Genomic DNA, 26,017 nt, shown 5'->3' on the forward strand with positions numbered 1-26,017 from the left:
ACGGACACAGCACCCATGAATGAATGGTTATGGAGTTCAACAAATTTCCTACAGAGTAATATTCTTCACTTTTCCTCTCTATTATCTTAGTTTTATCTTCTTTAACCAGGAAACCCTGAGGGGACTATAATTCACTCAAGCAGTAAAATCTCAGATTATGTGTATTTGATGGAGTCCTGTGACTGAAAATTGCCTTTGGTGTTCCACCTTTCAACAGATGTGTAATTGGAAATGACATTTAGGAAACTAATGAAATAAAGTCCTTTTCGTGTTCAAAAAAGAATGGGTGGTGATTCTATTAGATGGGAAAGATTGGTTCTTTGGATTCTGGGCTGCATTTAGGACTTTGAACCTGCAAGAGAGAATAATTGAGGAGAAACGTGGCTGTGGTGGACTGCCCCAAGTACTGCCACAATTTGGGGGATTTCGTTTGTAGGAAGAATTTAAAAGGAATGAGGCAGATCATGCTCTCACATGCTGCAAAGAAGGTAAGTCGGATGCACCATCACAAGAGTTTTCCAGATCCCTATTTTCAGAGGGAACCTTTAGTCTCTAGGCTAGGTAGTGAGATTCCAAGGTACTGCATGGTGCTGGAAACACAGAAAAAGGAAACGGGGAAACAGGGTTAGAAGCAGGGTTGGGGAAACAGGAGAGGAGGAGACCGACCTATGGGAACAGCAGAGGAGTAGACAGAAAAACAGCGTTGGAATCAGGAAGTCCTCAGTTTGAATAGCAAATAGAGCACCTTATAGCTGTGTGGCTCTCCTCAAAGGCAGCCTACTTGCAATTTGTTGCATGCACCTGTGCCTGGAAAGCACCTGTCAAAATACCTGACACTCAGCACATGTACTTCCTCTTTAGCCATTATTTCCCCATCGCCTCCATTGTGAATGCACGGCACCTGTAGCTATTAGAGAGCGGTTGAACTGCGGAGGACCAAGCCAGCCTGAGTGGGAGAAACCTGGCTAGACTAGAAGTGACGAAGTTAGGAGTCTTTCACACTCACCCACTTAGGCCGGTGAAAAAATAGCCCAAAGGCCAAAAGTGAACATGAGGGTTGGTTTGCCGTGGCCTTAATGGCCAAAAAGGAAATTGCCAAATATTTCATTTCCTATAGCATCCTTTTAAACTCTTCTCCTTCTTCGTCTAGAGATTTTCCCCAGAATCCAAAGCCTCTCACCACATCTGCATCTTTCCTTAGTGTTTCATTTTCCACTTTTGTGCTTTTCTCTTACCCATGAAAAGCCATGATAACCAATGATAACGTGTTGACCTAATATGGTTCTTATTTTAACTCCGGAGGGCTGATTTAGCAGCCCAGGCTTTTACATATATAAAAAAGTTGTTGATTAAAATTAATGTGTAATTAGTGGGGGCAAAAGCTTTTAACTGGGGCAGCTCCTGGAGCTTTCGCAAGAGTAGAGGCTGGTAGGGGGAGTGAGTGGGTGGCAAGCGAAGCTTCTGCACCTTCATCAAAGTCCATCCTCGAACAGTCCACCAGGGGGCAGAGTGCCGCTGAGTTGTTTCCAGGATTCAGATGCTCACCATTGACCATCTCTAACTCCTTCCGGGATACTGCAAATGGTATTGACTTCTCTAGGCTCAGTGAAATGAAGATCCATGAGCCAAGGGAAAGGGGGCTTTTCATTTATTTAAAATAGATTTTTTACAACTGCAAATTCAGGCAGAGGATCCCTAAAACAAACCTAAAATTCTTCTTCATATATGCAAAATCAATTATTTTCTTACTCATCTCTAGTCCTGGGAAATGCTAAAATCTTAGTACTTAAAACATTGTGACCTTTGATTGATGTGGCAATGGGTTAATTCAGAGGTTAGAAGACAAAGAATTTATATTCAAATTAAAGAGAACTAATTACTTAGATGGATCTTTCGCCACTATGATTTTTCTCATCACTGTGTTTTCTTTCCAAAATTTCATTGGTTTGAGGTTGATACATCTATAGTTCAAAAGTGAAACATTTGTCATTTACCATTTAAAGAGAGGGATGGTTTTTTTGCACAGAAGTAAGGTATACTTACATGTCAGTTTTCCCCAGAAGGCAGACTTTTAAGTCTGTGTAAGTTGGGCATTTACTTTAAAAAGAGGCACATATAAATGTGAGTACAATATTATGTATCACAAACATAAATTTTTGTGTCAGAGAATGGATCATATAAAATGAGAAAACAAGTTAGGTTATATCATTGCCATTCCTCCTTAACTGTTCCTCCCTGGCATTTTCATGATCCCCAGTGGGGAGTTTTCTATGTGCCATTTCACACATCTGTCAGTTAAATCTGACTTTCAAAGTCAAAATCCACATTTTAGGATTATACTAGGATTTTCAGTACTCCCTGAGAGAGAGCCAGTCCCTGGAGTTGGGCCAGCTGACAAAGGGAAGACTTAACACTATTCCAAGTGTAGTTTGTAAAAGAAAATGCCCATTTCTTTTGACTGATTAGTTCAAATTTCAAAGGATAGGAAAAATCCTTTCCAAAACTACCAACTGGAAATCTATATAACAAGAATGGCCTTAGAATATTTCCTGTACCTAAAGTGAATAGATGGTGATATGGGAATCCATGTATGGTAAATGCTTAAAAGAATCTACACATGGCTTGCCTGAATGATGCATGTAGACATGACTCACATCCTTCCTGACTCTGTGGGAACATTCCACACATCGGCCTCTGATTGGTCATTCTATATTAGAATAATTCATTTTCAGGATATCTCTTGCTCACAAGTGTGGTGATGGGACTGCAGGGATAGAGCAGTCCACGAAGGGTAAGTTCCTTGGTCCAGGAGCTGTGCCCCCGGGTACTTTTGCAAACACATCTGGTTGTCTCTTCTAAGCTTATTTGCTAACCCAGTTTGTGATTGTGTGTGTAGACCTGCATTGCCGCCATCATTCATCAATCTATCCTTATTTCATTGAATAATCTCAATGGGTTCAGCATTAGACTGGTCTGATTTTGTGAGGAAACACTTTTTTTGTCCCTTCACCTTGCCACCCAGTTTTGCCAGGCTGTAAGGTCCTTGAGTCCACTCTCTTTTCCCCTGCCCCTCAGAGGCTTTCCCACAGAGCCTAGTATGTTGGGGTAAACAATCACACAGTGGGAAGTTTGGCATGAAGATGACCCCCACAAAGAACCCCAACATATTCGTAGGTTTCAAATGCAAGAGCAAGTCTGACGTCAGAAAGACCTGAGTTTAAGTCTGTGTTTTGCAACCGTGAGCAAGTTCCTCTGTAAATGTAATAGTACACACCTTTATGTCTGCCTAAAAATTAAATGGAATAATGCAACTGTTTTCAACCCTGGCTGCACATTGGATTCATCAGGGGACCTTTAAAAAAAATCTTTGCTCAGACCCTGCCTCAGACTAATTAAATTATATTATTTGGAGTAGGGTCTGAAATTCTTCTTTTAAAAATTCTCTTCAGCTAATTGCAAAGTTTGGCTAGGGTGAGATCCACTAAGAGTATGTATATAAAGCTTTTAGAACAATGCTTGGCACACAGAGTATCTGTGGGTGTGAAGGGGGCCCCTGAATGAAATGGCAAGTCAAGTGGATTTGTTTTTTTGTGGTGGTACTTCTCAAAATTTGATGGATATATGAATCACCTGGGGAGTTGGTTAAAATGCAGATTCTGATTCAGAAGTCTAGGGTGGGGCCTAAGATTCTGCATTCCTGACAGGCTCTCAGGAGATGCCAATGATGCTGTTTCATGGACCACACTGAGTAATAAGGATCTACAGGAAAACACAGCTTAGTTATAAAGCATCGGTCATTTCCCAAGATTCTATATGTAAAACACAACCAGAACAAAAGCAACATAAAACTTCCAGATGAGAAAATACACTTTTTAATGTACAATAGGTGGTGTTTTCCTGACTTGTTTACATAATATTCCTGCCTCAGCTTTAGCAGCTGTTAAATGTCTCCCCTTACATGCTTTCTCCCAAATGCTTCAGATCATCAGTCTACCCTAAAACAAACAGCTCACTTCTGGATCTGAATCAGCAAAGCATGACCCTTAGATTCAGTCCTTTGTGTTTACATCACTTCCAAATAAGGACTTTGTCTTTTGTAAAAAAAAAAAAGAAAGAAAAGAAAAAAATTAATTAAAAATACAAAACAAATGATAAAACAACAAATGAAACAAAGAAATAACAATTACCAACACATGGCAAGTGGCACAATTTCTTTGGTAATCCTTTTCATTTGGGAACCCCACTTGGATTATAAACACACACATTTACATATCATATCGGTTTTATCTTTTATAAACATAGTAAATAATCAAAGGTGAAAGAGGTGTGTTTTCTATCTGTTATACTTTATTCTTATTGTGTTTTAGAAACCGAATATGCTAGAGCAGCCTTTTGATTTCAGGGAAAGCCCCTCCCCACTTTTTATTCCCAAAATATTTCATAAGGTTTATTTTTTCCTTCTTCAGTGAAAGTAATTTAAATTATTGATGAAAAATGTTTGTCAATTTCTTGGCACCTGCCCATATAACTGAAGAAACTGTTGACTTTCCTAACCCTGGATTGGAAATAAGAATCAAATGACCCTACTTCAGAAAGGATCTTGTCCTTTTGTTTTTTAACTTGACTTTTACTTGAGTTAAATGAATGTGTGTGTCAGTGTCCAAGTAAGTTTTTATTCTATATTACAAAACATAGTTTAAAGTCTTTAATCTCCTTCGTGTACAATCATGATGCTTAGAGTTGTATTCCAGCAAAGACACATTGCTGGAAATTTGCTTCATTTTAAAAGCAGCAGAAGTTGAGGAGGGAATTAGCATTACTGAGCACTTGGTGTCACATACTTTAAATAGCACCCTCCCCTATTAGTCCTTGTAATGCTATCCTGATGTAGATATGATTGCTTTTTTATTATTGTGCTATATCATCATCATCATCATCATCATCGTCATCATTATAAACAAAGTACTACAACAATTGCATTCAGTTCTGTGATTTAGAGAATTACGGCAACAGCCCCAGGTGAATAATTTGTATTCAGACTTGGAAAGGAAACTGCATTATTAGGTCTGTTTCACTTAATCTTTGAGAATAGTGTTTTCTAAACGCTAATCTGAAGCATTAAATTATAATAGAACTTTAGGGATTTTTTTTGTTTGTTTCTAAGTACGACGTTCTATCAAGGGGACACAGGTTTCCTTCTTGGTCTGCTCCCAAATTCCTGTCCCTCCATGTCTGAATACAACCTTGACCAGCCAGGGCACATACCATGCCCACTCGTCTCTTCCAAGGGAATTGGTATACATTAAAATGTACATTTAAGCTGCTGGATATAGCAGTATTAAATATAGATGCTTCTGCTCTGATGAGTAATGTGTGACAGGAGGTATTTCTCATTTATGGAAAGTTACTGAGAGATATGTGTGTCAAAAACTTGGTACTTGGGACATTATGCCTATTTTTACATGGAGTCAAATTTCTGAGTGAAAATTAACTTCAGGAAAGTAACAGGATATTTTCAAATATTAGGTTTGTTTTAGCATTGTATAGCTAAAACTTCTAAATTAATGCTTATTTTTTCTGTTTTACAATTGTGTGAAGTATTAGCCCCACCCCTGTTTGCCACCAGCTTTTCATTATTTTCCTCTCCCCTTTTATCTCCTCAAAAGATCCTAAAACACTGCCACAAACAACAAAACCAATAAATCCTCAAGACATCAACTTATCGGTATACACAAAACTGATTTAAAGTCAGAACATTGAGATTATATATAAAGGAAAGATTTGCTTTCATTAAGGAGCAAAAATTATAATAGTGAATGTGCAAGGCTGTGGAATCGCCTCTGTTCTGGATAAAAAAATAAATAAATTGGAGAAAATTCTGCTCAAAATACTTTTTGCCCTGTGCCTTTGATTATCATCACCCATTCTTTAAAGATTTTATGCATTTATTTTAGAAAGAGAATGAGTGCGAGCAGTGGGGAGGGGCAGAGAGAGAGAATCTTCAAGCAGACACCGCATTGAGCATGGAGGCCTGCCCCCCTCCCCCGCTCCCAGAGTGTGGGTCTCAATCCCAGGACCCATGAGATCACGACATGAGCCCAAACCAAGAGTCTGATGCTTAACCCACTGAGCCTCCCAGATGCCCCAGTTATCACACATTTTTAGTTGAAACAAAGAATACATGACATAGAAACTTTAGTAAACTTGGAATTAGAGTTAGAATCCAGACCCAGGCAGATCTTGTTTCCAGTTCTGGATTTGCCACTTGCCAGTTGTGACCTTCACCTCACTGAGCATCACTTTCTTCATCTATTAATGTGGGGAAAATAGTGTCTTATTCACAGACTCTAAGGATTAAAAAGCTACTGTGTGGCAGTGCTTAGTTCACAAAGTAATTAAACATGGTGAGTGTTTACAGGATGCTGGTTTCCTTTTGTTCAGACAAAATGAGCCAGGTGTTTATCCAAAGATTTCGGAATTTTGAATCAACAGAATTGCTTTAAATCCTGTTTTTTTCTTATTATTAGTATGCAATTTAGGACAAACTATTTAATCACCGTAAATGTCAGTTTTCCTATCTCTAAAATGGGGCTAATAGGATCTATCTTGAAAAGACTTTACGAGGATTACCTTATGTAAGTGTAGTCACCTGAGACCGTTCTCGGAGCAGTGCAGTTGCTCAGTAGAACTTAGGTTTCTTCTTTCAGCTTCCTTTCCCATCTTTAGGAGCTAAGGTCTGATGTCACACGCTATGCTTAAGTGTTGGTAAATCTCATTTATCGATGAAAGTGAGATCTGTACAAATTTGTGATTTGGAACCAGTTTTATTGATACTATCTGGGAATTGCTTATATGCTGCGATTTGAGAGATGCTAAAAAATTACCCTGCTTCCTGCCTGATGTTTATTAATTAAAAATTCTTTTATTTTAATTATTTTAAGATCTAAAAAATACGTTTTGAAGTCTTAGCACATTCCAGTTGTCATCACCCATTTATACCTTAATGTGAATTAGTTTGTGGGTGCTAAACATTATTTGAGTCCAGAACATTAAAATATATGAGATACTTTTTTTTCAAATATTTTATTTGTTCATTTGAGAGAGAGAGTGCACTTGCACGAGTGGGGGGAGGGGCAGAGGGAAAAGCAGACTCCCTGCTGAGCAGGGAGCCCAATGGATGTGACGCTCAATCCCAGGTTCTTGGGATCATGACCTGAGCTGAAGGCAGACACTTAATCTTAACTGACTGAGCCACACAGGCATCCCCAGAACATTAAAATAATGTGAGTTTGGGCATTAGGGGATAAGAAAGGACTAATTTTGAGCCCTAACATATTTTTATGATAGGCAAAAATGAGTAGCTTGTCATAAACAGCCATGTGAAGGCCCTGGGGGAAGAGTGAAATTTAAGGGATTTTTTTTTTTTAAGATTTTATTTATTTATTTGACAGAGAGAGACACAGCGAGAGAGGGAACACAAGCAGGGGGGAGTGGGAGAGGGAGAAGCAGGCTTCCTGCCGAGCAGGGAACCCGATGCGGGGCTCGATCTCAGAACCCTGGGATAATGACCCGAGCCAAAGCAGATGCCCAATGACTGAGCCACCCGGGCGCCCCAAATTTAAGGGATTATTGTAAACAAAGCTGAGCTCCTTTATAGTTTACTTCAATAACAGCATGCTTGCATTTTATATTATCTGTTTCTGTAAGATTTTAAATTTTTTCAGATACCATGAGCATTCAAGTTTGCAGTGAGAAAACTTAATTTGGGATAGTAAGTAAGTCACTATACTCAGCTGGAAAATAGGACAGAGTACATATAAGCCATCCTGCTGAGCTTTTTAATGATCACTACGGCTTTCGCCAAGATAAAGCTGGCTGGCCAGTGTGTACTTCTAAGAGGGAAGACTCTGGCTGACGTGTCGCAATGTGCTTGCCTGGCCTTATTTAGATACAGTCCCAAGTACCACAAATGTATACTGAGGATTACTGTCCACAATAACCCAAACCGCTGTCCAGAGGCAATGAAATAATTTTAAAGGTCACTTAGTCTGCATTTAATCAAGGCTGTTTTCATTTTTGACCGCTTGTGTTACTTAGCGGTGTTCATAAAGCACAGATATTTGCTATAGCAACTGCCATAGGCTAACATTGCTGGGCGGATGGACTGGCCAGATTATTTTCATTCCACAAACGAGATCCCCCTGCCTTTATGAAATGGTGCCTGTGACCTATTTTAGATCAAAAGTAGATCAAAAACAAGGGTTTTAACACTGCATTATTTGATATTTTTGTTATTTAAGTAAAACTGGTGTTGCCCTCAAAGGACAACAATAAATATATTGTGTAATTATAAAACTAAAGAACATCAAGATGATAATCTATTGCAAAGCCAAAAAAAAAAAAAAAAAACATTTTATTTGGATTAAAATGGATGCTTCTCTACATTTTTCTTGTTTCTCTCTATAACCAATTTTAGAGGTGACCAACATTTTCTTATAGAAGATATTTGAGCAACTTATTAGTATAGACCAGGGTTTTTAAATTTTGGCACTGTTGACATTTCGGCCAGAGAGTTTTTTGTGGTGGGGAGCTGTCCTGTGCATTTTAGGCTGTTCCCTACCATCCCTGGTATCTATTTGCTAGATGTTAGTACCAACCTCACCTCCTTGCCAGGCAACCAAAAATATATTGAGACATAGACAAGGGTCCCTTGATGGGCACTGGGGTACACAGTCAAATTAGAAATCTTAACAGAAAATCTATTTAGGAATCTCTTGCCACCATTTTGATGAGACTATTCAATGATTGCCACATATTCTCTCATATCTTGTTTACATAAACAACTGCCTTAGCTCTATTTCATACACAGGTTCTTAGCAGGGTGTCCCTGAATCTCCAGAAAGTCCATGGTGGACTTCAGGGCATCTGTGGATCCCATAAAATTATCTATTTTTGTATCTATTTGCATACTTTTCCTGGACAAAAGTTTTTTAAAAACTGTAGTAAAATATACATAACATAAAATTTATCATTTTAACTATTTTTTAAGTGTAATGGACAAAAGTTTTTATAGATTCTTTATGAGGTACTTGGTCCCCCAAAAGTTAAAAATCATTGTAAATGAAGAGCAAGATGATGTAGGGTTATTTTAAAATGTGGTTGAATGTCCAAACCCCTCCTCATCCTCATCCCACTTTACTTGCCATCACCTCTGAGATTTTCCTTCTTTTCTTTTTTTATTGAGATATAATTGACATGTAACATTGTATTAGTTTTAGATGAAATAAGTCAGAGAAAAACAAATACCATATGATCTCACTTATATTAAGTAGAATAAAATTTTTTTATTTTTTTAAAAGATTTTATTTGAGAGAGAGAGAGTGAGCTCAATGGGGCTCAATCCCGGGACCCTGGGATCATGACCTGAGCCGAAAGCAGATGCTTAACCGACGGAGCCACCCAGGTGCCCGTAAGTGGAATAAAATTTTTTTTAAAAAACCCAAACCCATAGATACAGAGAACAGATTGGTGGTTGCTGCAGGTTGGAGGTGGCTGGTGGAGGAGATGGGTAAAACTAGGTTCAAAAGGTACAAGCTTCCAGTTATAAGATAAATAAGTCCTGGGGATGTAGCACACAGCACAGTGACTATCATTAATAATACTGACTGTGTATTTGAAAGTTGCTAAGGGAGAAGATTTGACAATTTCTCATCAGCAGGAGTTTTCTTTGATTCCTGCAGGTGAAAACATTTGGTCATCTTTATGCTGTCTTTGCAGTCTTCCTACCACCTACCATGTGAATGGTGATGCTCAGACTTAGGAATGGGGAATGGGTTTTCAGGAGAGCTCAGCAGTATCTCAGGTGAGTATAAAGGCAAACTTCTTTCCTCAGAGGTCTTAGAGTTACTCATCATTCTGTTCCAAGGCCTGACACAGTGCCTTGCACTCTGTAGGAGCTCCTTAAATGCTCAGGAAATGACTGTGTGGATTAATGAACAAAGGAACGTGTGACCTTGCATGATGCTGCTCAGTCAAATATTTTTCACTCACACGGTTTCCTAAATGTCTTTTAGTTAAAAGCACACAAGTGAAAGAAAAATGTGTTATCTTAAAAGAGAAGCTACCTGTCCGTTCTTAATAAGGTGCTGTGAGATGCTGAGTCACCAAAAAAGACTAAGTGATATTACTTACTCAAGAAGAAAGGTGCACTAATACAATCTAGGAAGACTTTCAATAGCATAGGTCATAGTCAAGGGTCATGGTACTTAAGAGCCAAATACCTCCAGTTAGCACTAAAGAGCAAACTTAATTGGACAGACTCATTTCCTAAGCTTTCTGCACAATTACAGTCTCATTGTTATTAAATGATTTAAAAAGTTATTTTCATACATTGTTCTCTCATGGGATCACATTTTTTTTCTAGAAATACCTAGTGTACTTCTGCACAGGGTGATGAGGAGAGATTTTTTTTTTAAGGGATGAAAAATAACAGGGGCGCCTGGGTGGCTCAGTCGTTAAGCGTCTGCCTTCAGCTCAGGTCATGATCCCAGGGTCCTGGGATCGAGCCCCGCATCGGGCTCCCTGCTCGGCAGGAAGCCTGCTTCTCCCTCTCCCACTCCCCCTGCTTGTGTTCTCTCTCTCGCTGTGTCTCTCTCTGTCAAATAAATAAATAAAATCTTTAAAAAAAAAAAAAAAAAGGGATGAAAAATAACTGACTAAATGAGTGTGTATGGAGGTGAGTCTAACACAGTCAGGAAGGATGCTAGCATGATCATGGGCCTGAGGTGGGAGGGTAGTGCTCCCCAGAAGGAAGGCATTGTTCTGCCTTTGGCTTTTCTGTGTTTCCCACTGAGTCCCTGACAGTCAATGAGAATTGTGGGTGAGGAAGAAACTGGTGGGAATTCCCGATGCCGTCAGACCTGTAGGTGGTTCCCAGGTGCAGAGGTAGGTAGTAAAACCCTGTTGGCATTAGGATCTCACTCTGGCCCAAAAGATGGTGGTTTCTGATCCCTACGTAATGAAGCTCTTACATCCTTTCAGGTTTGGGTGATAAATACAACTACCCCCAAGTGTCTTGCTTATTTGCAAAATAACTTAAGTAATGTTTCAATTAGAATACAAAAAAAGGCACCTGGGTGGCTCAGTCGGTTGGGTGGGGGACTCTTGGTTTCAGCTTGGTCCTGATTTCATGGATCATGAGCTCGAGCCCTACCTGGGCCTTGGGCTCTGTGCTCAGCTGGGAGTCTGCTTGAAGATTCTCTCCCTCTGCACTTCCCCTGACCTGCATGTGTATGTGGGCAAGCGTGCTCAAGAATACAAAAGGATTTTGGTTAGTCACGCTTACGTCAACAAAGGCCAAACATCCATGTAAGGTTAGCATAATTTTTTTCAAATAGCTTAGGCATTAATACAACCACAATAACAACAACAGATTTTGGTGGCCTGAATAATTAATTTAGATTTGTGGTTTGCATTGATTGGATTCACTGGATAAGTGCACATTTCCCTTCTTATTTCTGTTTTTGTGGATCCACAGCATTAAGTCTTTGGACAAATGTTAAATGATGAGAAATTTTTGTTTATTGTATAATTCAATAGCCCAGCATTAGAGCTGCTTATTAGGTGATTGTAAGATGCAAAGAAAAGGAAAATTACAATTTTCTTGTGCTGACTGGTACAAACCACGGAATCAATTAGTGTTGGCTCTTAATTACACAGAAGTATAATGTTGCCATGCAAGTAGCAAACTGGAGATTTTTTAGGGGGAACAATAGACAAATAAAAAAGGAGAAAGATTGTGACAGAAGATTAAGTTTATTGTGACAGGTTTTATCGCTTCAATATCAAGTTAGTTTCTTGGGGCGGAGTGGAGAGGAGAAGCAAGTCAGGGGAAGGAAAGGGAAGAACCAATAAGAGAAGCAGTGCAGTGGAAGCAGCGATATTTCTGATCATTTATCATCGACACTCCCAAATGAGTGTTAGAGAATTAAATTATCTTGTCATTTCCCTAAGGGTTGAGGTCATGAGTAATGGAAGAAGAAACCAAACTCACACCCTCTTCTCTGGAGAATCAACCTGCTATCCAAGCAAGTGAAATTTGTATCATGACTGGTTCTAATTAAATACAGGATTGCTTCATTACTTCTGAAGCTCCCTGTCAAGTATATTGGATCTCACTGAAAACGTCAGACGAGAATGTTGCCTGGAGTCTCAGGTTTTGAATGCAGCTCCGTATAAATAATATGCGTGCCCTTTCTACTACACAGGTACTCTGATAAAGAATTTTATTTGCTAAACAGTAGATTTATTTTTGTACCAGGAGGTATTTTTCCTCTTTTGAAATTATGGATATATAGAAATCTCAAATCCTCCATTCCAAGACAAATGCCAGCATTTATTCACTCCTTAGTGAGGCACTATGTTGATGGCTTTATCTCATTGAACTTTCTCAACAACATTTAGGTAGTATTACTACCATGCTCACTGACAGCTCCATCTCCCGCAATACCTCCCAGTGTACCTGAGGCCCAGACGTGCTAAATGTCCTCATCCTTGGAACACACATGCCAGTCCCCAGCCGCATATATATGCCACTCTCTCTGTTGCTATTGGACCTGGGAATGACTACTCATCTCTGAAGATGCAGCTCAAACTCAACTGTTCTGCTTGTTCCTCCTAGGCAGAACTGCTTACAGATTCCCTTTCCTCTTATCACTTATAAAACTTATGAAAGCCTCTAATTACATTATATTATAATTATGTTCATATGTCTGTATCTTTAAGTGGGTTTAACTCTAAGGATGTGGACTCTCATTTATTCCTCTTTGTAACTACATGGTCTTAGCAGAGGGCCTGACCAATAAAAGATACTCACTAAGTGCTCACTGAATTGTTAAATGGCTGCTAATTTCATAGATTTATTAATACCTTTGCATTAACATCTAGGGTTATCCTGAGGAGCATCAAGTTTTCTTTGTTTTCATATTATTCCTGATTATAAGTATGTCTTAAGTATTTCTGTGTATTTCTGAAAAAAGAAAGGCTTTTGCTTGTGCACCAGAAGGAGGAATTATATCATATAACAAGCTAATAAAAAACACATGCTCTTTTTAGGTGGACATTTAGCTTTCACAATACCCTATTTGTCTGATGAAAATTTCCAGATTTAAAGTAACTCACATTATCTTAAAATAAGAGGCTCTGTGATTTGCTGGAAAAAGCATGGGATTTAGAACTCAGACGTGGGTTTTCATCATACACTTTCCAACACTGTGGGACTCAACAATTTTTAGCCTCCTTTTCCTTACAGAATCATTGTGAGGTTTGAATAGAAGGACTTCCTGAGTCACTGTTTTTTCCCAGTGGGTCCATAGAAGTGAGTCAAACCCTTTGGACTCCTGCCCTCATGTAGCTGACATCCCTGAGGGGGACTGACGATAACCAAACAAGTATAAAATAGGTGGTGGTGATACATGCTGTGAAGAAAACAGGGTGGTTCACAGCCGTGTGCCCTTTATTGGAGTGTCAAGGGAGCTCCCTCTGGTAAGGGGACATCTGAGCAGAAACCCAAGAAAGCGAGGGAATGGATCAAACTGATATTGGGAAGAGGACCTGGGGCCACGAGGTCAGCTGTTATCATTCTCTGAATAATTGCTTTGAATGTCTTGAAACTTGGAAGACGTGTTAGTAACGACAATGACCTCAATGGAAACAAAGTTCCTACAAAGAGAGACACATTCCCAGACGTGTGCCCACCTCAGAGCTGCCTTCCTTTGCAGACCCTCTGGCTCACTGGGTTGCTTCCATGGAAATTCAAGACATTTGACTTCCCCCAAGAACAGGAGATTGTTGCATTGCAAACACATTTATGTGTTCCCATGTGTACTTTTAAAAAATCATTAATTTAGAGCTCTTAAATTTGCTTTCGTAGTTACTTAAAGCCTGTGACTTTGTCCTGTAAATATTGGCTAAACTGATCATTGCTTTTGTAAATATACTGAAAGAAGCAACAAGAGGAGTAAATGTACAGACAGCTAATGTTGACATGAACTTTGATAGATAAAGTTGAGATGCATAGAGAAATGGCTCTTTAACTTCGCAGAATACGGCGGTTTTGAATGTGGATAACCTCAGAGCAGCTTTCATACTTTATTGGCCCAAGTTACTAACTTCCCCTTTTCTCTGTACTAGCAGATAAATAAGAAAGCAGGGATTTCCTTCATAGTAGCACTAGGCACACTGATATTCACTGATTTCCACTGTAGCCGAGGTGGCTGGCCTTTTACTTTTACATGCTGTGGTAATAAACTGTGGTTAAGTGCTCCCTGTACATTTTTTGTTTTTTTATTGCTCTTGACTGTTTTCAAAAATTCTTTTGAGTCTCGGCATTTGCATTTTCCTCGTCTTTGTTTTCTTTTTTTGGGAAATGTACAAATAACACCACACAAATCTATTTCCCAAGAAAGACTAAAGTGCAGAAAGGCATGTTCTATTCTGATTTGTGGAGGTTTTAAAAAGAATCCCTTTGCTGTTTTCTCTTTTTAAAGTCCAAGAGAACAATGCTCTGCATATGCTGGAGCTGCAGGATGGCAGACCAAAAAGGGAGAGATTCATCTGGCACCTGGGTAAAATCCCTGTGAGCTGGTGCCATGTTTTCTGAACGTCCTTTCCAAGCCCAGCACTACCCAGTGGTCAAGTCTCCTTAAATCCCCAGAAAATAAGAGAAATAACAATGATGAAGTAAAGTTTTCATAAAGTAGCAGTAATGAAATTTGAATACCTGACCTAAATCCAAGGTTATGTCATTTTAGTTTTTTGGGTGTTAAATGTTCTTTCATGGAGGATACAGATAATGCATGGTCATTAGAATTGTTTTTACTATAACAATGATTTGATTTCAAAATAAGAAATACGTTAACGTGGCTCAAAATATTAAAAAAAAATGACCTTCCTTTCTATACCTGTCTTCCATTGGCTAGTTGCCCTTACCGGCACACACGATTGCCTGCCGCTGCAAATGCTATCTTTTTGCAATGCCTTTGTGCATACATAAGCAAAAACAAATACGTGTTTATCTCTCTTATCGTCTTCCCTCAAAACAATAGCACATTATACACACAGTTCTGCACACTGTTTTTTTTTTAAACTTTTGTTTTGAAATAATTATAAATGCACAGAAACTGGCCAAAAAGTGGTATAGGGAAGTCTTGCTCCCTTCTTTCAGTTTTCCAGACTGTAACCTGGTGCACAGGAACACTACAATATCAAAACCAGGGAATTGGCACTGCTACGATCTACAGAACATATTCAGATTTTACCAGTTTTACATGTCTCTATATATGTAACTAGTGAAATCTGGCAACCATTAATCTGTTCTCCCTTTCTAAAATTTTCTTATTTAAAAAAATATTATATATATATAACATATATAAAAAAATATTATAAATATTAATAAAATATATATATAAATAATATATATATATATATATATATATATGAAATCATACGGTATGTGCCTTTTGAGATTGGCTTTTTCATTCAGCATAATCCCCTTCAGATCCATCCAAGTTGTTGCATGTGTTAATCATTAGTTCCTTTTGATTGTTGAATAGTATTCCACAGTAAGAATGTATCATGGTTTGTTTAACCATTAAACTATCAAAGGCCACTTGAGTTATTTCCAGTGTTTGGTTACTACAAATAAAACTGTCATGAGCATTTGTGTACAGATTTTAGTATTGACATAAGTTTTAATTCTTCTGGGATAATACCCAGGAGTAAAATTGCTAGGGCATAAGGCATATGCATATTTAGGTTTATGAGAAGCAGCCAAACTGTTTTCCAGAATGACCCATCATTCTTTATGCCCACTAAAATCTATGCGTGTCAGCATTTGGTGTTACCATTCTGTCTTTGAGCTATTCTGATAGATGTGTACTATCTCATTGTGGTTTTAATTTGAATTTCCTTTGTGGCTAGTGATGTTAATATGTGATTATTTGCCATTTGTATGTTATCTTTGGTGAAATATCTTTCACCAAATGGAAGGAATTTGTCTAATATGTAGCTTGCAAATACTTTCTCCCAATCTGTAGCTGGTCTTTTTAATCTCTTCATATGGGTTTTCACAGTAAAAATTTTTAATTTTAACTAGGTCTAATTTATCAATTTTTTTCTTTCATGGATTATAGTTTTGGTGTGAAGTCTAAAAATTCTTCTCAGGTCCTGAACATTTCTTCTGATAATTTCTTCTAAAAGTTTCATAGATCTGTGTATTATATTTAAGTCCCTGATTAAATTTGAGTTAATTTTTACTTGAAATATGGGTTTTAGGTTGAGGTTTAATTTTTTGCCTTTGGATGTCCAAGCATCATTTGTTGAAAAGGCTATCCTTTGAGGCTCCTGGGTGGCCAGGTCAGTTGAACGTGGGACTCTTGGTTTCAGCTCAGGTCGTGATCTTGGGGTCTTGAGATCAAGCCCTGTGTTGGGCTCCATGCTCAGCATGGAGTCTACTTGAGATTCTCTTCATCTCCTTTTGCCCCTCCCACTTGTGCGCTACAAATAAATAAATAAGCAAATAAATAAACAAATCTTAAAAAAAAAAGAAAAGGCTATACTTCTATTAAATCACTTGTGTGCCTTTATTGAAAATCTGCTGGCTATAATTTTATAGGGTGATTTCTGAGTTCCTTACTCTGTTCATTGATATATGTGTTGATCTGACAATACTGTAGCTTGAATACTACTGTATCTTTCTAATAAACCTTGAATACTTAATATTTTATAGTAAGTATTGAATATTGTAGCTTTATACTAAGATTTAGTATGGGTTTAGTAATTTCTCCTACTTTATTCTTCTCTATCAAAATAGTTTTAGCTATTCTAGGTCCTTTTTTTTTGTCCACATATGCTTTAGAATAAGCTTGTCTACGTCTACAAATAACCTTGCAATCTCAGTAAGAATTGTGTTAAATCTATGGATCAATATGAGGAGAATTACATCTTTTCTATGTTGACTCTCCAATCCAAAAACATGGTATATCCCTTAATTTATTTAGACATTCTTATCTTTCTATCACCAGCATTTTGTAATTTATAGCATATGGATTCTGTACATATTTTGTTAGATCTATACCTAAGTACGTTATTTTCTTTGGAGTGATTATTCCATATACTTTTTTTTTCTCTTAGTGATAGAACATGAGAAACTGAATATAGTTTATAGAGAGATTCCTTTTCTTTTTACAACTTCATAATATGACATTATGGATAAATGCCACACTTTAATTAGGTAATAGTCTACAGATGGATACTTAGATTATTTCTGATTTAGATACTTAGATTATTTCTGATTTATTGCTATTATAATTAAAAATTATGAGATATATATTTGTGGTACAATTATGTGTTTCTCCATGATACATACCCAGAAGTGAGATTATTAGATCAAAGGTATTTGATTTTGACTTTTTTTTTTTTAAGATTTTATTTATTTATTTGACAGAGAGAGACAGCGAGAGAGGGAACACAAGCAGGGGGAGTGGGAGAGGGAGAAGCAGGCTTCCTGTTGAGCAGGGAGCCCGATGCGGGGCTCGATCCCAGGACCCTGGGATCATGACCTGAGCCAAAGGCAGACGCTTAACCGACTGAGCCACCCAGGCACCCCATGATTTAGATTTTTGATACAATTTTGAATATTGCCCTCCCAAGAGTTTGTACTCCCATCAACAATATATGAGGGCAACTGCTTCCCCACAGCCTCACCAAAAGGTTTTGATGTCAGACTTTCTGATAGTCTCATGTGGTGTAATTTTAATTTGCATTTATCTTATGATAGGTAAATTTAAGCAAGTTTTCATTTTTTTTTAGGGGCTACTTGTATTTGTTTATTTGCTTTAGGCTGGTATGGAGAGGAGTTGCTCTTTCATGGTTTTTTACCCATTTTCCTATTGGGTTATTGGGATTTTTCTTGGCTATTTATAGAAATCTCGCTGTATATTAGGGAGTTTAACCCTTTGTGTCGGGGTTTGTCAATATTTTTTCATTGCATAGTTTGCTTTTGAGTTTGTTTCTAGTGGCTTAAGACATGCTATAACAACGTCACAGTGAATAGTCTTGTATCTACAACATTTCTTACATGTGTACCATATCTGTAAGATAAATTCCCTGCAGTGAAATTGCAGGGTCAAAATGTGCATACATCTGTAACAATGTTCTCAAGACATAACCATTATAATAAAGTTGTTTTTCTCGAAATTATTTTGTAATTTAATACAATGTCAACCAAACCTCAACAGGCTTCTTTTTTAACTGGATAAGCTGAAGTTAATATGGCAAAATAAACAAGATGGAATAGCTTGAAAAGTTCTCCAAAGTAAAAAGAGTCTCTAAGGAGACTGTACTACCAGACCCGAAGACATAGTAAAAGTCCTGGATAATTATAACAGGATGATGCTGGCAGATGAACGGACAGAACAAGGAAGTGGAACAGAAAGTTCACTAATACATCCAACTACATATAAAAATTCGGTATATGACATAGCTTGAATCCTAAGTTAGTAAAGAGAAAATGGAGTCAGCTACATTAAGGTACCATTTTTTACTTATGAGTTTAGCAAACTTCTAAAGGTTTATAGCACACTCGGTAAGGTTGCAAGACAATAGGGCCTCACACACTGCTGGCAGGTGTCTGGGGGGCTACCACATCTGTGAGAGACTATTTGGCAATATCTTTTCTTGCTTGGTGGTACTTGACAAGGATTGCATTTTGTTTTAATGATTGTCTTTATAAGTTTACATAATACTCCTCATTTTCTACTGCTCTGGACACTAATCTTTTAGTTTACTTCTATGCACAATGATATATCTAGTGCTTATTCTTCCTCTCCCTCATCCTTTCTTCTATAACTCAGTATTATTCACTACTAGTATTTTCTGAGTATCTATCTTTCTACCTTGTGTCATAGCTTCTCTCTGATCTCCCCAGATGTGCTCCCCACCCTCATCTCTGTCTGCTGACCTGTGTGGACCATATCACCAGAGCTTTTTGCTCTGGGATAATGATTGTTTCCAGGGATTTCGGTGGACATAAATAGAAATGAACATATTATATAATGTATAAATAACATATACATACATAAATATAATATATATAGTATTTTATACATATAAGAATATCTATAAAATACTCACAAGTTCATACTAACACTTTTAATTTAAATTTAGAGCTACCAGACTTTTTACTTAAACTTTTCCTCTTTTCTCTGTTCTCCTACGCTGAAAGCCTAGCTCTCAAGAATGCTGGGATTGATAGAATTAGATTATCACATAATTTCTCATTTGCTTTATCTGATATTGTCCATGCAGCGATCTCAGAATAGCAACTACACTATTGCTACTAACAATATAATTGCTAAAGCAGTTACGTTATTATTGTTCTGGATTATATGCTGCATTTTAAATTCACTTGTGTTGTTCCTCCCAGGGGATAGTACCAGCATCTGGATAATAAATAGGTTTGTTTCACTTTATTTTAAATTCTAAGCTTTATCTTTTATTTCAAGATAATTTTAGGCTATAGAAGAGTTGCAAATATAATACAGAGAGTTCCAGTATATCCTTCACCAGCTTGCCCTTATGTTAACATGTTATATAGCCATAGAACATTTATTAAAACTAAGAAATTGCCCTCAGTCAAATGCTATTAACTAAAGCACAGAATTTATTCAGATTTTATACATTTTTGCATTAATCTTATATTTTTCAGTTTCAGGAATCTATACAGAATCTCACCTCTTATTCAGTCTTCATGTTTTCATAGTCTCCTCCCAATTGCAATGTGTCCTCTGTCTTTCCTTATCTTTCACAACCTTGACACTTTTGAAGAATACTGGGCAGTTATTTTATAGCACATTCCTCAGTTTGGGTTTGTCTGATGTTTTATCTCGATTAGCTTGAGACTATACATTTTGAAGAAGGATACCACAGCGGTGATAGGATCATGTTCCCTTCTTGGAGCATAATATCAGGGGATACATAATGTCAGTATATGTTACTGTGATGTTAACCTTTATTACTTGACTAACATGGGGTCTTCTAGGATTCTGTCTTGCAAAGCTACTTTTTCCTTTGTAATTACTAAATATTTGGGGGGGAAGATACCTTGAGACTATGCAAACATTCTGTTTCTGCTTCAACTTTGCACACTGATTTTAGCTTCCATTAGTGAATTTTACCTGCAATGATTATTACTATGATTTTATAATGGTGATTTTCTATTTCCTTCATTCTTTCTATGTTTATTAATTGGAATTCTTCTATGAAGAAGAAATGTTACATTAATTGATTGATTCATTCATTCAGTTATTTATTTATAGCTTGACACATAATATAGACTCATGGATGTTTATTTTAGTCTTTGGATTATAGAACAACTGTTGTTATTTTTTGGCACAAATGCTCATCTTCAGCCCTAGAATCAACTACTTTTCTAATGAACTCTGATTCCTTTCATTGGAGAATGGTATTAGTAATTGAGATCTGGGTGTGAGCAGGGCTCATTGCTTCTTTGGTGTCATAAAACTGGGAAATAAATACATAAATAAGTATAAAATACATCTATATTTATTTCTGTATCTATTTATCAGAAAATCTATTTTAAAAATTTTTCCATATTGATATCTGACTCCAGTCCAGCACTACAGAGTTTATCTTATACTTTCCTTTTCCTTATTTGTAACTTCTTTCTCCATCAGCAAGAATCTTGCCTCTCATTATCTACAATATATTTACTTATTTATTCAACTTTAGTATACAAGTGGTTTCAGAATTGGTATCCCATACTCCTTCTTTTTTTTTTTAAAGATTTTATTTATTTATTTGACAGAGAGACACAGCGAGAGCAGGAACACAAGCAGGGAGAGTGGGAGAGGGAGAAGCAGGCTTCCCGCAGAGCAGGGAGCCCAATGTGGGGCTCGATCCCAGGACTCTGGAATCATGACCTGAGCCGAAGGCAGACGCTTAACGACTGAGCCACCCAGGCGCCCCTCCCATACTCCTTCTATTCAACATTATTTAGCCTTGTTTTTTCCCTGATCTTAGAATAAAGTATTCAGACTTTCACTATAAAAGATGTTCACAAATCTTCCTGTTTGTGAATTTCTTTTGTCTATGGCCCTCAGAGTTGTATTTCCTGGACCATATTTTGTAGTGTTAAAGGGAAGGAAAGGGCTAGAGCATTTTTTAAGGCTTTACACTCTAAAGACTACTTTTGTTTTTGCCTCAGAGACAAGAAATATGGTTAACTGGCTCAACTATGTGATTTCTATGGAGCCCCCCAATTTTTGTTTCTCTGAGCTAATTAGTGGAAAAGGGCTTCTGCCAATAGTCCTGCTAGCCCCAGGTCCTTTTATCTGTTGTAAGTAGGCAATATACTATTTCAAGGTGAATCTTCCCACCTACAGAAAGTGAATTTTTACTGGTATTTTCCGAGTTTTATTGGTACTTCATCCTCATGTCTTTCCATTTCTTTCTTTTCTCTTTCTGCTTCATATCAGAAGTTATATTTAATTTAGAATCAGCAGTTTATATGAGATTATATTTATCTCTTTCTTTGACAGAGAATGAAGTTTGAGTTTTTGTGTTTTGTGTTCCTCCCTGCTGTTTCTCTCTAATTTTTCAGCATAAACAGAGAAGAAAATTGCTGGTTTGATTTTTAATGTCCACTCTCAGTAAAGGAAGAGTTTGGCAATTTTATATTGTTGCCTATCTCTCTGTCTCTCTTAACTTGAGTGGTAGAAATATGGAGACCGGGGAACCAGTAGTGTTGGTGAACAAATACAGATTTTGGAGATACAGAAATATGAATTATGATACTGCCTTACTACTTACTGTTTGTTCAACTTACCGTGTGGAGCAATTTGTTATTACTGAGCCACGGTTTCCTCAAAGTAAGGACCATAATAACCATTTTACAGGGTAGTTGCAAAGATTACATGAGAAAAGCCATACTCACTGTTTGCCTTCTCAGATGTTCAACATTTATTAGAGTTCCCTGCTGCCAACAATCCTACTGAACTTTTTAGCAGGTGCCAAGTAGTATGAGAAAGTCTTTTTTTTTTTCCTTTTTACTAAATGCATCTAAGTAATACATTTTAATCTTTTAAACAGTTTGTGTTCCTTGGCTCAGGGGCAGGTCAATTCTGCAATACATGATCATTATGTAAATTGTTATAATCTTTGGGAAAAGAGATACTCTGATTTTTAAGGGAAACATAGGCATGAACCAGAAACTATCACTCCTGTATCAAAAATCCAAACTTATAATTAAAGAAAAACAAACATTGTCTAGTTGCCTTTCAAAAACATTATTGGGATTGGATTGTTTTTACCTAAGAGTTCTATAAACATTATGAGATCAGATAATAAATCACTATCATCTTCCTTCTTTTATTTGTCAAAAATGGAAGTCTTCTTTACAGATTCCTGAGAAAATTGTCTGCTGGTCCTAGATGATTATAACTCTACTTGTATTTACATGGTGTTCAATGGCTCCTAAAAACATTAAGTATTATATATAGATTTTCTAGACTTGTGTACATCTGAAACTATAGTTTCAGAAAATAAACTGAAAGAAAGTCTGTAATACGAATGACAATGCCACTTTACTACTTACTGTTTGTGCAACTTACAGAAAATGGTTGAAAATAAGGTCAGCAGTTTCCTGAAAGTTGGCACAGAAGATGTTTGTCTCATTTCCCTTCTCACCATCTACATAGACACATACCTTCAATGCGGCACACTAACGTAACTGTAAGAAAGGACAATAGAGGTGTATTTTTTCCATTTTTGAAATATTAAACTATATATTATTACATATTCAGCATATTATATACTTAATACGGAATATACACTTATATATGTTAAACTTTGAATATATAATTAATATTTATATATATCAAATATATATTATTCCTATTTTCTTGTGCTCTAGATACACGTATTATCTGTGCACTGGTAATCCAGTGCAAGCTGAAGCAAACAGTTTTGTTTGCTTTTGAGATACAAAGGACTCTTCCACATAAGTTGCATTTGTATTTTAATTATAAAAAGGCATTTTAAATACATTGTTTTCTAAAGGAACACTGTGTAGTTTCCCACAAATAACTGGAAAAGAAGTCCAGCTACAATCCTTTATTAAACTTCAGAGAACAACCTATTCTAATATTAAATGTGTATTTTCACTTTGCTATGTCTTAACAATTTCACAGACTAATATTTCTCTTTGAAATTAAGATACATTTCTACTTAGAAACCATAAATAAATATTAAGACAGGAAAATATGAGAAACTTAATTTTATGGACTTTAAATGGTTAGATTTGAGATATGAATCCTTAGGACAGTGATATTTGGTATTTGTAAAAGTATATTTTCTAAGATGTTTTATGAAAATATTACTTTTCTTCTGTAATCTTCTCATTTATCATGTAGAAAGAAAGCATGGTAATTAAAATAAAAATGTCTTGGATATAAAGCCTCACTAAGTGATAATTCTAGAAAAATAATTTTGAAAGTAATTCTACTCAAAAATGAAATTAAGTAATTGAGAAATGTAAGTTAAATTCAATTTATGTGTTTATTTTTGGAAATTAACCTTTGAAGTCTAATGACATATTTTAAACTGTGAGTCTTAATGACAGCTGAGTGAAACAGTAAAGGAGTCAAGATACTAATACAACTCTGCACAATAGTAGTTAAAGACCCAGTATGGGTAAGTATGGTGTCTTCAGAAGTTTCTTTGTTCCTCTAGAAATGATGGACAATCTAATAGTGGAAGTAAAAGAAAAAAAAAAGGGGGGGCACCTGGGTGCCTCAGTCGTTAAGCGTCTGCCTTCGGCTCAGGTCATGATCCCAGGGTCCTGGGATCGAGCCCCACATCGGGCTCCCTGCTCAGCGGAGATCCTGCTTCTCCGTCTCGCTCTGCCTCTCCCATACGCTTGTTCTCTCTCTCAATAAAATCTTTAAAAAAAAAAAACAAAACACTGTGTTGTATCCTGAGCTAGAACCTGTCATGTAGGAATGGCAAAAGATAAAAAGTGTAAGGGGTTCTAGAGGTAGTAGAGACATCTTTCAATGTTTTGAATATCACACCAGGAAGGAAGAGAGGAAGATAATGAGGAGTAAAGGATTGGTCTAAGTTCAAAGTCCCAAAGGTATAACAGGTTTGGATTATTGAAGGGGTATAATAGTGAGGTTGAAGTGTTGAATGTAGTAAAAATAAAAGTCATTGGTGAAGGTAACAAAAATTGTGAAGGCAGGACTTTTAAGAAGTTTCTCAGGAATATAGTTGTGAGTAAAACAAAAGCAAAATTTAAAAACCATCTCCACAACACACTCCCGATCACTATCACTACCACCACCAACAACAAGAACACAACATTTGCCACATGTATAAATCACTGAAGAATTTAGCAGAGTGTCTTGGAGCTTGGAGAATGAATTAGAACAAAAGAAAATGGGTTATTTAATTTATATGAATTTCAAAAGGAGAAGTAATTGAAAGATGGTGGCAACAACATTCTGGGAGTAAAGAGAGTTGTGTACCAGTCCATTTGTGAGAAACACTGTGTTTTCAGGTTTCAAATAAAGGAAAGAAGTGGAAAGAGTTTGAAAAGAAAGTTGAATGGTATTCATGGGGTAAAAGAGAAGACTAGGCAAGAAGCAGTTAGGGAGGAGTTAGCCTGGAACTGATTAAGCTGGAAATAAGAGAAGGGAGGAAGTAATCATGGTGAAGGATTTTGAAGGTGCTTTGCAGGGACATGAAAACTAGACTGGAGGGGAATATTGAATAGAATACTCATGTGAAAGATCATAACAAAACTTATCTGGCAATCCGAATAATGAAAGTATTCAAATAATGAAATTGTCCTAAAAGAGCTTTTCATGCTTGTCCATTACAAAAGGAAGTAATATCAAAGTACTGTTGGAAAAAGCATTTGCTGGAATACTTGAGGCTTGACACAGATACACTGGGTCCTACAACTTTATGATGACCAGTGTGCCCATACTACGGGATATGGAATAAAAGGGTGGCATTTAACAGGATTAACATCGTGGTAGTCTAGCTGGTCGTATTTAAGAAGTAATGGCTCCCAGTTGTGATATTTCGGCAGGTAAAAAAAAATGTGTCAGTGCCTTATATTACTAATAGGCAAACATTTATTATGTATCTAATTTCTTACTCTGTAAAAGATAGAAAAACCAAGAGCAAAAATTTGGGACATGGCAGGGCTATATTAAGTGGTAGAAGTGAAAAGTATTTGGCAATACAATTATCTAAATTCCAGAAACATTATTAATCTAGAAACAGAGCAGATCCTGTTCATTCACGGTAAATGATATTCTTTGAAATCAGTTTCAAATTTCTAGTTGCAGTGTGGATATGAGAGATTATACTATAAATTTACCTGTGATTATAAAATAAGCAATAGTAATATTCTTTCAGGAGCCGTAACTCTTTTCTAAATCAAATAATCACTTATGTAGCATCTTTCAGGGCCCGATTATTTTTTCCCAAACAAATAGAATATTAATGGAATACAAAGAGCACAAAACATGAGTAAAGACATATTATTCTTCTAATCTTAGCAATATGTTTCACATATGGATATAATTTACTTTACTCTGATTTTTTGGTCATTTTATTAAGAACTCTGTCATTTTATTAAGAACTCTGCCCCTACTCCCACTTTAGAAAAACTTACAGAAAAGTCTATAAAATTTGTGTGAGGTATCAATGCAAGGAAGATAATTTTGTTTTACTTGGTGTAAACTTTTATTGGGTTGGAGAAACAATTATTTTTAATTACTGTGTTAAATTCTTCTGATAGTTCTTTTCTATACAATGACTAAAGGTGTGTGTGAAAAATAATTAATTCAGCTTTAAAAAGATATTTTTAAAGAACAAATAGCAATTTGAAAAACTTACCTAATACTCTACTGCCTATTATCTTTTTATT

Source organism: Phoca vitulina, unplaced genomic scaffold (genome assembly GCF_004348235.1).
Source record: "Phoca vitulina isolate PV1807 unplaced genomic scaffold, GSC_HSeal_1.0 scaffold11, whole genome shotgun sequence".
In the NCBI taxonomy this organism is placed as follows: Eukaryota; Metazoa; Chordata; class Mammalia; order Carnivora; family Phocidae; genus Phoca; species Phoca vitulina.